The 13909-nt window shown below is 42.2% G+C and overlaps 3 pseudogenes; all 3 read right to left on the bottom strand.

Moving 5' to 3' along the window:
- Window positions 1–212: 212 nt before the first annotated feature.
- Window positions 213–1106, bottom strand: LOC146857768 (large ribosomal subunit protein uL18 pseudogene; annotated as a pseudogene).
- A 4765-nt stretch (window positions 1107–5871) lies between these two features.
- LOC146857767 (large ribosomal subunit protein uL18 pseudogene) lies at window positions 5872–6765 on the bottom strand (annotated as a pseudogene).
- Window positions 6766–11531: 4766 nt separating this feature from the next.
- On the bottom strand, window positions 11532–12425 carry LOC146857766 (large ribosomal subunit protein uL18 pseudogene; annotated as a pseudogene).
- Window positions 12426–13909: the final 1484 nt, after the last annotated feature.

Genomic DNA, 13909 nt, shown 5'->3' with positions numbered 1-13909 from the left:
ATGGTTTGGCCAACACAAGACGGACGGCCAAACTGTCATGCACACTTAAGGTGCAGCAGCCACTCCTCCTCCCTCTGTGTCGCGGGAGCCCAGCCCCGTCCTGCACTAATATGGAGCGTGCAGCCAGACTCAAAATAAAATGATAACGTTTGGTTATCATTTTATATTTCCTTTGCACTGCCCTTAGAGCAGTGGGGCGACGCTCCTTTGCCTTAGCGGCGGAGCCTCCGCTGCTGTGCTCTGAGGAAGCTTTCTTTCTTCTGAATCGCACAGTCCATTTTTTGAGACAGAGACATTTTTACACGGTTCCACCTCTTCTTTTTAACTTCTTTCGCCAGCTTCTTTTCATGAACTGGATTCTCAGGTATAGCAGCATGGGCTTTTTTGTACATTTCTTTCATCTGGTCACGTGCAACATTGTACATTATGTACTGTGAGAACTGTTTTTTATATGAATTCTCATCTTCATCCATCAAATAGCGGATGTAGTCTGCTACACTTTGTCCCAGGATGTGCTTGCGGTGGACTTCGACATTAAACTCTTTGATTTCAGAGTCATAACCAGGGAACCGCTTTGTGCTATCGGGAATAGACAGTCCACCATCCACTGCTCGCTTGAGGGCTCCCAAAACTTTTTTTTCCAGTGTTGGTTCTGGCCAGGCCAGCATCCAGATAAAAAATAAAGGCACCAGGTTGGCCAGCTATGCTCTCCACGTTGTATTCATCACTGGTCACTTCCACTTGGCCTTTATAGATTTTGTCCAAGGCAAATTTATGGAGAATCCTTCGAACCAGCAGCAAGCCATTGCTATAGGAGGCAGCATTGTTGGTGAGTCCGACCTTCACACCACACTTGGGATGTTCATGCGAATAGGCTGCACGAACAATCATATCTCCTTCAATCCTGGCATTTGCAACCTGGCAGATGATGTCTCTGTTGGTGATGCGCACAATCATGTGGTACTTCGGAGTTTTGTTCTTGTTTTTATCCTGGATCACAACCATTTTCAGTCATAATAATCAGTTTTCCCCTCTCTTCTCCGACAGAACTTGACCTGGTACCTTTTGAAGTAGGCCTTGTTCTTGAGAACTTTCACAAACCCCATTTTGCACATTTCTGTCCCGTGTTGCTGAGTACAGGGGAGTCACAGCCCCAGTATATCGAAACCACAATTTCAATGGGACACAATATCAAGGACTGAATATGAAAAATAAAATGTTGACAGATAAGTTTAGATTTTCTATCCCTAACACCACATAAATGTATCTACGAGGTACATATATCTGCAAGGTACGTAGATGTGGAGTTAGGAATAGTACGTCTATGCTTCCATACATGCACTTACCTTTCAATATTCGTTCCCTCGATATTCTTATGCCACGATATTGTTGGTGTTGATATTCAGTAGTACAATCTGTTCTGTATTTTTTATAAAGCACACATTTACCATTTACTTGAACTTATAGCATTGTGACGTGGAGACGTAGGTGCATGCAGGTGTGGGTTTGCCTATAGAACCATGAGGTAGTGCCTGGAAAGACCACACTAAACATAGTGAGAATTGTGTTGAGCTGTGTTGAGCTGGATGTTGCACTTTCTCTGTGGTTGCGTTCTGAACACACTTGTATGACTGCGACATGCCGACCAAACCTGTGTGAGTGAGAGATGAGTGGGGTTGCCACTGTGGAGTGTACTGCAGTTGGGGTGTGAATCATTTGACATTCCATTTAACCCATGCTAGCTATGTTAGTGAATATGTCTGGTTAGAGTGTTGATTGACTCATGCTGTCTGGAGCAACACTGTACTTTCCTAGGTGTTAGCATAGTGTGCAAGTGCGTGAGTGGTGTGTGTGGAACTCTGGTAGTTGTGGAAGCAACCTTTTGAACAGAGGGGCAATTGGGTGTTAAAGGTCATCGAACTGATGGGACCTGTTACATAGTACGTCAACTGAACTCTCAGTTAATTGGTGGAGTACTGGCTGGAGTTTTGTGGATTTGTTAGACATGGCATGATCCCCACAACTTTTACAAAGTGGAGTAGCTTCACTTGCCAAACTGCACACGCGGAAAACCCAACAACTCCACCATTGTGAATTTCTGAAGCATCAACCAAGGAAAATGAATACACTTCACCCCAGCCTCTGGCATTTGTGACAGCTAATGATGCACTGTGGCTCTCTAGTGATATTTCGGAGAAATACTATTTTCAGTGCTGTGTTTCTACTATTGTTTTTTTTTTTAAACAGATTTTATTCGTTTTATTCCTCGTTGCGTCATCTTAGTACATAATCATAAACTGTGTTTCTACTATTGTTATCCTAAAATGGGGAGTGATTCAATTCTGGACTGTGGAGGCTGGAATCAATACTTAAAGAATCTAAATTGGGGTAATGCCTCCCAGACCATTGATCAAATAGCGCTTTAAGGAATCCATACGTTGTTCCTTCAATTGTGTTTGATTTCACCTATTATTTTCAATCTTTCGCCCATAGTACACACTCTGATGGATCACAACTATATGAATGGTTTTATTTGTGATTTTATCATGTAATACATCCCAAATCTTTTTTCCTAAATCTTAGAATATTTTTCTTTTGTTTGTTTTTATACAAAGTTTTTTGGGAAGAACATGCTTTACATACATAGAGACAAGGGACATAGCTTGTGAAAAACAACACTTACATAACAACATTTCATAAATACATGTGAAGGATTAATCAGGGGGTCAGTTTATGTGCAACAAAATAATCACTACATCATAATTATAATAAAAACTTGGTTTACAGACGTGCAACAGACCAAATGCAGTTGCCTGTCTAGTGACCTATAGTGTATTGGCTTTGGGACTTTTACCACTTTAGTCCTCTTGTGTGTAGTGCTGAATGCTACTACTGGGCCCTGTTAAGTTTGGAGTCAGAGCATGAGTTAATGCCAGGGTGGGATCCTAGATTCCATCTCTCCTGTTGCACTCCTTATGTGCATAGAATAACCCAGTTTGTGGTTGCTCTTGACCCCGTGTGTTTGTACGCCAATGCGTTTTGACCTTTGGAGGTGGGCTTGCAATGTGTTTCGGGGAAGGTCTTCTTCAGGGTTGTTGACTTTTTGGACATGTTATGTTGGCTGCTTTATGAACATCTTGTTTGATGTATACTGCCAGTTTCTTATTCCATGTTCCTGTAATAATCAGGGGGTCCTGTGTGATAATCGGACCTTAAGGTTTTTTGAGCTTGGACCATCCGTCAGTAGTGGTCCAGCAACCTGCTTTGGTTGAGTGTCCGGCCGTCTCTTCGATGAATTAATTTCCGTGGGGATGGTTCTGTGGCGCCAGGACCTTTTTAAGTTTCTACTATTGTCATCCACTTATTAAGTAAATGGTTAGGGTACTGTTAATACAAAAGGACTTTAATTATTTTTGCTATTTTTGTATATAACCAATTAATAGCCAGACAGGTTAAGGGACATTTGTACCACAAAAAATATTTTCACCCTTTCACGTTTTTGTTTTTTTCATCACTGCAACTTTTAACTGGTTTGTCATCATTTTAATCTAACCTGGTTTGAAGCTGTACATTCTCTATTTCATTAACTGTAATTTGGTAAATTCAGTTACCTGCAATACTGCACCAACATTTCTCTGTTGGCTTGCCTTGAATTTCAGGCCAAGGTACCAAAGGTGAGCCAAGGGTAACTGTCAAATTTAGTGAGTGAGATAATGACCAGTCAAACTGAGCGAGCGAAATAATGATGTCCAACAACTTTTAATTGCACTGTGCTTATTCAATTTATTAGTATTTCCAATCCATTAATTAGTGGTGATATATTATTTCAGCATGAAACCTTCTGGTGTAATTTTTCATAGATTTTATGGGTAATAGTCTTGGAATAGAATAAGCGTTCTTATTAATGTCCTCTTCTTCTTCTTTTCTCCCTTCAGTAGGTGCAACATCAGATGTTTCCCCACCGATACACTCGAAAAGAAGAAATGCAGGGAAGTGTCTATTATTTCTACTATATTTTCCCTAATCCTGGCACTCTCTGCTGCCCTCTTTGGGGAATCGGGTTTGAGTCTCGGGAACGACGCTAAACATCCTGTGATTCTGGGCAAATCACTTAGGGGCATATTAACAAGGTGGCGAAAAAAAATTATCGCCGCTTTTGCGGCCGTTTTCGGCCGAAAAGCGGCGATAATTTTATCACCTTATCAGCAAGAAAGTGTTGGAAGGAAATTCTTTGAGTCAAATTGCACGGCAGGTGTTTACATTCGAATTTGTAATGTTTACCTCCTCTGTGCCCTTACAGACAAGACCTAACCATATGCAGATCCGTATTGGACACACCCTAAAATTATCTCTCTGTCTGTCCGTCTGTCTGTCTGTCTATATATTTTTGCAACCCTATGCACCAGAGTAGTGTCCCAATATGATTCCAGGGGTCCAGAGTCTTCAAACATTTGCATCTATTCACTTTGTGATGTCTAACTGAGTCTCTCTAAGTGACATGGTTAGGCGTGAATGAGAGCTCCAAACTTTCTACACACTAGGCACTCAAGCTGCACCTCATCAGGGAGGCCAAACTAAGTGACACACATATGCTGTTGCTTGTCTTTTATACTTCCTCTATCAATGTGAATCAAATGTTTAGAACAGCTCTGAGTTAGAGACAGAATCCAGTTGTCCTAGGCAGACCGACTTGCCAATGCATCTGTTTTTAGCCCAGTTTCAAAGAGGTTTCTAGGACAACAGAGGTCTTTGTTTACAGCTATGCTCAAGAGTACTGTCTGCTTTTTTAGCAAATTAGGAGAAGACTGTTCTGCTGGGGCACAACTGGGTAGAAGGAGTGAGGGAGTTTACCATTTTCAATATACAAATTACACACCAATAGAGGTTTTCACCGTCTTCGATTTTATTGTGAGGTCCTTCGTTCCAGCGAATGCAAATCTCACAGAACACGCAAGACACGACACTGCTGAAAAAAAGGGATTAGGAGACTTTAGGAATGGCTAGTGATTTATTAACATCATAGTATGGAATGTTTACATAATGGCCGGCATAGCATGGTGTCCTTAAATCTTTAGGAACCCATGCACAAAATGCTGCTCTTTGGATCAGGTTTAGCAACAAGAGGAGGAGATGAGAGTCAACTCTACCCGAAGGACATGATTCCCTGAACTGCTTGTCAGATGAAATACAAGGGATGCTATTCTGACCACCCAGCTTGAATAGCTGCCTCTATGAACCTGCTACTAGATTTATGTTGTATTCTGTTCTGCCAGAGTTCCACTGAATATCAATATATTTTATTTTAGCATTTTATCTTTGTAGAAAATCGAGAAGATCATTATAACTATCTGCAGCTTGCTGCTGTGCTCTGGTGGCGGCTGGTAGGGGACGGTGGCGGGTGGAGGGGGATAAGAAAAAAAGAAGAAGAACTTACCTGTGGGTTTCCAGCTGCTGCTTCGTCTCTGTACTTGCTGTATCCTGCCTCGCAGAAGCACCCAGGCTCCCAGATTCCCCTAGCCAATCACGACGCTGCCTTACAGCAGCGTTGTGATTGGTCTGAGCGCCGTGTCTCGGCACTCAGATAGGGACTGGGAGGCTGTGCATGTTCTCCACCCAGGCTGTACAATACCGCGGGTGGAGAACATGCAAAGTGCGCATGATGGTTTGGCCAACACAAGACGGACGGCCAAACTGTCATGCACACTTAAGGTGCAGCAGCCACTCCTCCTCCCTCTGTGTCGCGGGAGCCCAGCCCCGTCCTGCACTAATATGGAGCGTGCAGCCAGACTCAAAATAAAATGATAACGTTTGGTTATCATTTTATATTTCCTTTGCACTGCCCTTAGAGCAGTGGGGCGACGCTCCTTTGCCTTAGCGGCGGAGCCTCCGCTGCTGTGCTCTGAGGAAGCTTTCTTTCTTCTGAATCGCACAGTCCATTTTTTGAGACAGAGACATTTTTACACGGTTCCACCTCTTCTTTTTAACTTCTTTCGCCAGCTTCTTTTCATGAACTGGATTCTCAGGTATAGCAGCATGGGCTTTTTTGTACATTTCTTTCATCTGGTCACGTGCAACATTGTACATTATGTACTGTGAGAACTGTTTTTTATATGAATTCTCATCTTCATCCATCAAATAGCGGATGTAGTCTGCTACACTTTGTCCCAGGATGTGCTTGCGGTGGACTTCGACATTAAACTCTTTGATTTCAGAGTCATAACCAGGGAACCGCTTTGTGCTATCGGGAATAGACAGTCCACCATCCACTGCTCGCTTGAGGGCTCCCAAAACTTTTTTTTCCAGTGTTGGTTCTGGCCAGGCCAGCATCCAGATAAAAAATAAAGGCACCAGGTTGGCCAGCTATGCTCTCCACGTTGTATTCATCACTGGTCACTTCCACTTGGCCTTTATAGATTTTGTCCAAGGCAAATTTATGGAGAATCCTTCGAACCAGCAGCAAGCCATTGCTATAGGAGGCAGCATTGTTGGTGAGTCCGACCTTCACACCACACTTGGGATGTTCATGCGAATAGGCTGCACGAACAATCATATCTCCTTCAATCCTGGCATTTGCAACCTGGCAGATGATGTCTCTGTTGGTGATGCGCACAATCATGTGGTACTTCGGAGTTTTGTTCTTGTTTTTATCCTGGATCACAACCATTTTCAGTCATAATAATCAGTTTTCCCCTCTCTTCTCCGACAGAACTTGACCTGGTACCTTTTGAAGTAGGCCTTGTTCTTGAGAACTTTCACAAACCCCATTTTGCACATTTCTGTCCCGTGTTGCTGAGTACAGGGGAGTCACAGCCCCAGTATATCGAAACCACAATTTCAATGGGACACAATATCAAGGACTGAATATGAAAAATAAAATGTTGACAGATAAGTTTAGATTTTCTATCCCTAACACCACATAAATGTATCTACGAGGTACATATATCTGCAAGGTACGTAGATGTGGAGTTAGGAATAGTACGTCTATGCTTCCATACATGCACTTACCTTTCAATATTCGTTCCCTCGATATTCTTATGCCACGATATTGTTGGTGTTGATATTCAGTAGTACAATCTGTTCTGTATTTTTTATAAAGCACACATTTACCATTTACTTGAACTTATAGCATTGTGACGTGGAGACGTAGGTGCATGCAGGTGTGGGTTTGCCTATAGAACCATGAGGTAGTGCCTGGAAAGACCACACTAAACATAGTGAGAATTGTGTTGAGCTGTGTTGAGCTGGATGTTGCACTTTCTCTGTGGTTGCGTTCTGAACACACTTGTATGACTGCGACATGCCGACCAAACCTGTGTGAGTGAGAGATGAGTGGGGTTGCCACTGTGGAGTGTACTGCAGTTGGGGTGTGAATCATTTGACATTCCATTTAACCCATGCTAGCTATGTTAGTGAATATGTCTGGTTAGAGTGTTGATTGACTCATGCTGTCTGGAGCAACACTGTACTTTCCTAGGTGTTAGCATAGTGTGCAAGTGCGTGAGTGGTGTGTGTGGAACTCTGGTAGTTGTGGAAGCAACCTTTTGAACAGAGGGGCAATTGGGTGTTAAAGGTCATCGAACTGATGGGACCTGTTACATAGTACGTCAACTGAACTCTCAGTTAATTGGTGGAGTACTGGCTGGAGTTTTGTGGATTTGTTAGACATGGCATGATCCCCACAACTTTTACAAAGTGGAGTAGCTTCACTTGCCAAACTGCACACGCGGAAAACCCAACAACTCCACCATTGTGAATTTCTGAAGCATCAACCAAGGAAAATGAATACACTTCACCCCAGCCTCTGGCATTTGTGACAGCTAATGATGCACTGTGGCTCTCTAGTGATATTTCGGAGAAATACTATTTTCAGTGCTGTGTTTCTACTATTGTTTTTTTTTTTAAACAGATTTTATTCGTTTTATTCCTCGTTGCGTCATCTTAGTACATAATCATAAACTGTGTTTCTACTATTGTTATCCTAAAATGGGGAGTGATTCAATTCTGGACTGTGGAGGCTGGAATCAATACTTAAAGAATCTAAATTGGGGTAATGCCTCCCAGACCATTGATCAAATAGCGCTTTAAGGAATCCATACGTTGTTCCTTCAATTGTGTTTGATTTCACCTATTATTTTCAATCTTTCGCCCATAGTACACACTCTGATGGATCACAACTATATGAATGGTTTTATTTGTGATTTTATCATGTAATACATCCCAAATCTTTTTTCCTAAATCTTAGAATATTTTTCTTTTGTTTGTTTTTATACAAAGTTTTTTGGGAAGAACATGCTTTACATACATAGAGACAAGGGACATAGCTTGTGAAAAACAACACTTACATAACAACATTTCATAAATACATGTGAAGGATTAATCAGGGGGTCAGTTTATGTGCAACAAAATAATCACTACATCATAATTATAATAAAAACTTGGTTTACAGACGTGCAACAGACCAAATGCAGTTGCCTGTCTAGTGACCTATAGTGTATTGGCTTTGGGACTTTTACCACTTTAGTCCTCTTGTGTGTAGTGCTGAATGCTACTACTGGGCCCTGTTAAGTTTGGAGTCAGAGCATGAGTTAATGCCAGGGTGGGATCCTAGATTCCATCTCTCCTGTTGCACTCCTTATGTGCATAGAATAACCCAGTTTGTGGTTGCTCTTGACCCCGTGTGTTTGTACGCCAATGCGTTTTGACCTTTGGAGGTGGGCTTGCAATGTGTTTCGGGGAAGGTCTTCTTCAGGGTTGTTGACTTTTTGGACATGTTATGTTGGCTGCTTTATGAACATCTTGTTTGATGTATACTGCCAGTTTCTTATTCCATGTTCCTGTAATAATCAGGGGGTCCTGTGTGATAATCGGACCTTAAGGTTTTTTGAGCTTGGACCATCCGTCAGTAGTGGTCCAGCAACCTGCTTTGGTTGAGTGTCCGGCCGTCTCTTCGATGAATTAATTTCCGTGGGGATGGTTCTGTGGCGCCAGGACCTTTTTAAGTTTCTACTATTGTCATCCACTTATTAAGTAAATGGTTAGGGTACTGTTAATACAAAAGGACTTTAATTATTTTTGCTATTTTTGTATATAACCAATTAATAGCCAGACAGGTTAAGGGACATTTGTACCACAAAAAATATTTTCACCCTTTCACGTTTTTGTTTTTTTCATCACTGCAACTTTTAACTGGTTTGTCATCATTTTAATCTAACCTGGTTTGAAGCTGTACATTCTCTATTTCATTAACTGTAATTTGGTAAATTCAGTTACCTGCAATACTGCACCAACATTTCTCTGTTGGCTTGCCTTGAATTTCAGGCCAAGGTACCAAAGGTGAGCCAAGGGTAACTGTCAAATTTAGTGAGTGAGATAATGACCAGTCAAACTGAGCGAGCGAAATAATGATGTCCAACAACTTTTAATTGCACTGTGCTTATTCAATTTATTAGTATTTCCAATCCATTAATTAGTGGTGATATATTATTTCAGCATGAAACCTTCTGGTGTAATTTTTCATAGATTTTATGGGTAATAGTCTTGGAATAGAATAAGCGTTCTTATTAATGTCCTCTTCTTCTTCTTTTCTCCCTTCAGTAGGTGCAACATCAGATGTTTCCCCACCGATACACTCGAAAAGAAGAAATGCAGGGAAGTGTCTATTATTTCTACTATATTTTCCCTAATCCTGGCACTCTCTGCTGCCCTCTTTGGGGAATCGGGTTTGAGTCTCGGGAACGACGCTAAACATCCTGTGATTCTGGGCAAATCACTTAGGGGCATATTAACAAGGTGGCGAAAAAAAATTATCGCCGCTTTTGCGGCCGTTTTCGGCCGAAAAGCGGCGATAATTTTATCACCTTATCAGCAAGAAAGTGTTGGAAGGAAATTCTTTGAGTCAAATTGCACGGCAGGTGTTTACATTCGAATTTGTAATGTTTACCTCCTCTGTGCCCTTACAGACAAGACCTAACCATATGCAGATCCGTATTGGACACACCCTAAAATTATCTCTCTGTCTGTCCGTCTGTCTGTCTGTCTATATATTTTTGCAACCCTATGCACCAGAGTAGTGTCCCAATATGATTCCAGGGGTCCAGAGTCTTCAAACATTTGCATCTATTCACTTTGTGATGTCTAACTGAGTCTCTCTAAGTGACATGGTTAGGCGTGAATGAGAGCTCCAAACTTTCTACACACTAGGCACTCAAGCTGCACCTCATCAGGGAGGCCAAACTAAGTGACACACATATGCTGTTGCTTGTCTTTTATACTTCCTCTATCAATGTGAATCAAATGTTTAGAACAGCTCTGAGTTAGAGACAGAATCCAGTTGTCCTAGGCAGACCGACTTGCCAATGCATCTGTTTTTAGCCCAGTTTCAAAGAGGTTTCTAGGACAACAGAGGTCTTTGTTTACAGCTATGCTCAAGAGTACTGTCTGCTTTTTTAGCAAATTAGGAGAAGACTGTTCTGCTGGGGCACAACTGGGTAGAAGGAGTGAGGGAGTTTACCATTTTCAATATACAAATTACACACCAATAGAGGTTTTCACCGTCTTCGATTTTATTGTGAGGTCCTTCGTTCCAGCGAATGCAAATCTCACAGAACACGCAAGACACGACACTGCTGAAAAAAAGGGATTAGGAGACTTTAGGAATGGCTAGTGATTTATTAACATCATAGTATGGAATGTTTACATAATGGCCGGCATAGCATGGTGTCCTTAAATCTTTAGGAACCCATGCACAAAATGCTGCTCTTTGGATCAGGTTTAGCAACAAGAGGAGGAGATGAGAGTCAACTCTACCCGAAGGACATGATTCCCTGAACTGCTTGTCAGATGAAATACAAGGGATGCTATTCTGACCACCCAGCTTGAATAGCTGCCTCTATGAACCTGCTACTAGATTTATGTTGTATTCTGTTCTGCCAGAGTTCCACTGAATATCAATATATTTTATTTTAGCATTTTATCTTTGTAGAAAATCGAGAAGATCATTATAACTATCTGCAGCTTGCTGCTGTGCTCTGGTGGCGGCTGGTAGGGGACGGTGGCGGGTGGAGGGGGATAAGAAAAAAAGAAGAAGAACTTACCTGTGGGTTTCCAGCTGCTGCTTCGTCTCTGTACTTGCTGTATCCTGCCTCGCAGAAGCACCCAGGCTCCCAGATTCCCCTAGCCAATCACGACGCTGCCTTACAGCAGCGTTGTGATTGGTCTGAGCGCCGTGTCTCGGCACTCAGATAGGGACTGGGAGGCTGTGCATGTTCTCCACCCAGGCTGTACAATACCGCGGGTGGAGAAACATGCAAAGTGCGCATGATGGTTTGGCCAACACAAGACGGACGGCCAAACTGTCATGCACACTTAAGGTGCAGCAGCCACTCCTCCTCCCTCTGTGTCGCGGGAGCCCAGCCCCGTCCTGCACTAATATGGAGCGTGCAGCCAGACTCAAAATAAAATGATAACGTTTGGTTATCATTTTATATTTCCTTTGCACTGCCCTTAGAGCAGTGGGGCGACGCTCCTTTGCCTTAGCGGCGGAGCCTCCGCTGCTGTGCTCTGAGGAAGCTTTCTTTCTTCTGAATCGCACAGTCCATTTTTTGAGACAGAGACATTTTTACACGGTTCCACCTCTTCTTTTTAACTTCTTTCGCCAGCTTCTTTTCATGAACTGGATTCTCAGGTATAGCAGCATGGGCTTTTTTGTACATTTCTTTCATCTGGTCACGTGCAACATTGTACATTATGTACTGTGAGAACTGTTTTTTATATGAATTCTCATCTTCATCCATCAAATAGCGGATGTAGTCTGCTACACTTTGTCCCAGGATGTGCTTGCGGTGGACTTCGACATTAAACTCTTTGATTTCAGAGTCATAACCAGGGAACCGCTTTGTGCTATCGGGAATAGACAGTCCACCATCCACTGCTCGCTTGAGGGCTCCCAAAACTTTTTTTTCCAGTGTTGGTTCTGGCCAGGCCAGCATCCAGATAAAAAATAAAGGCACCAGGTTGGCCAGCTATGCTCTCCACGTTGTATTCATCACTGGTCACTTCCACTTGGCCTTTATAGATTTTGTCCAAGGCAAATTTATGGAGAATCCTTCGAACCAGCAGCAAGCCATTGCTATAGGAGGCAGCATTGTTGGTGAGTCCGACCTTCACACCACACTTGGGATGTTCATGCGAATAGGCTGCACGAACAATCATATCTCCTTCAATCCTGGCATTTGCAACCTGGCAGATGATGTCTCTGTTGGTGATGCGCACAATCATGTGGTACTTCGGAGTTTTGTTCTTGTTTTTATCCTGGATCACAACCATTTTCAGTCATAATAATCAGTTTTCCCCTCTCTTCTCCGACAGAACTTGACCTGGTACCTTTTGAAGTAGGCCTTGTTCTTGAGAACTTTCACAAACCCCATTTTGCACATTTCTGTCCCGTGTTGCTGAGTACAGGGGAGTCACAGCCCCAGTATATCGAAACCACAATTTCAATGGGACACAATATCAAGGACTGAATATGAAAAATAAAACGTTGACAGATAAGTTTAGATTTTCTATCCCTAACACCACATAAATGTATCTACGAGGTACATATATCTGCAAGGTACGTAGATGTGGAGTTAGGAATAGTACGTCTATGCTTCCATACATGCACTTACCTTTCAATATTCGTTCCCTCGATATTCTTATGCCACAATATTGTTGGTGTTGATATTCAGTAGTACAATCTGTTCTGTATTTTTTATAAAGCACACATTTACCATTTACTTGAACTTATAGCATTGTGACGTGGAGACGTAGGTGCATGCAGGTGTGGGTTTGCCTATAAAACCATGAGGTAGTGCCTGGAAAGACCACACTAAACATAGTGAGAATTGTGTTGAGCTGTGTTGAGCTGGATGTTGCACTTTCTCTGTGGTTGCGTTCTGAACACACTTGTATGACTGCGACATGCCGACCAAACCTGTGTGAGTGAGAGATGAGTGGGGTTGCCACTGTGGAGTGTACTGCAGTTGGGGTGTGAATCATTTGACATTCCATTTAACCCATGCTAGCTATGTTAGTGAATATGTCTGATTAGAGTGTTGATTGACTCATGCTGTCTGGAGCAACACTGTACTTTCCTAGGTGTTAGCATAGTGTGCAAGTGCGTGAGTGGTGTGTGTGGAACTCTGGTAGTTGTGGAAGCAACCTTTTGAACAGAGGGGCAATTGGGTGTTAAAGGTCATCGAACTGATGGGACCTGTTACATAGTACGTCAACTGAACTCTCAGTTAATTGGTGGAGTACTGGCTGGAGTTTTGTGGATTTGTTAGACATGGCATGATCCCCACAACTTTTACAAAGTGGAGTAGCTTCACTTGCCAAACTGCACACGCGGAAAACCCAACAACTCCACCATTGTGAATTTCTGAAGCATCAACCAAGGAAAATGAATACACTTCACCCCAGCCTCTGGCATTTGTGACAGCTAATGATGCACTGTGGCTCTCTAGTGATATTTCGGAGAAATACTATTTTCAGTGCTGTGTTTCTACTATTGTTTTTTTTTTAAACAGATTTTATTCGTTTTATTCCTCGTTGCGTCATCTTAGTACATAATCATAAACTGTGTTTCTACTATTGTTATCCTAAAATGGGGAGTGATTCAATTCTGGACTGTGGAGGCTGGAATCAATACTTAAAGAATCTAAATTGGGGTAATGCCTCCCAGACCATTGATCAAATAGCGCTTTAAGGAATCCATACGTTGTTCCTTCAATTGTGTTTGATTTCACCTATTATTTTCAATCTTTCGCCCATAGTACACACTCTGATGGATCACAACTATATGAATGGTTTTATTTGTGATTTTATCATGTAATACATCCCAAATTTTTTTTCCTAAATCTTAGAATATTTT

This window comes from Triturus cristatus, chromosome 3_2 (assembly GCF_964204655.1).
Source record: "Triturus cristatus chromosome 3_2, aTriCri1.1, whole genome shotgun sequence".
Lineage (NCBI taxonomy): Eukaryota > Metazoa > Chordata > Amphibia > Caudata > Salamandridae > Triturus > Triturus cristatus.
This window is presented reverse-complemented; position numbering and strand designations above follow the sequence as displayed.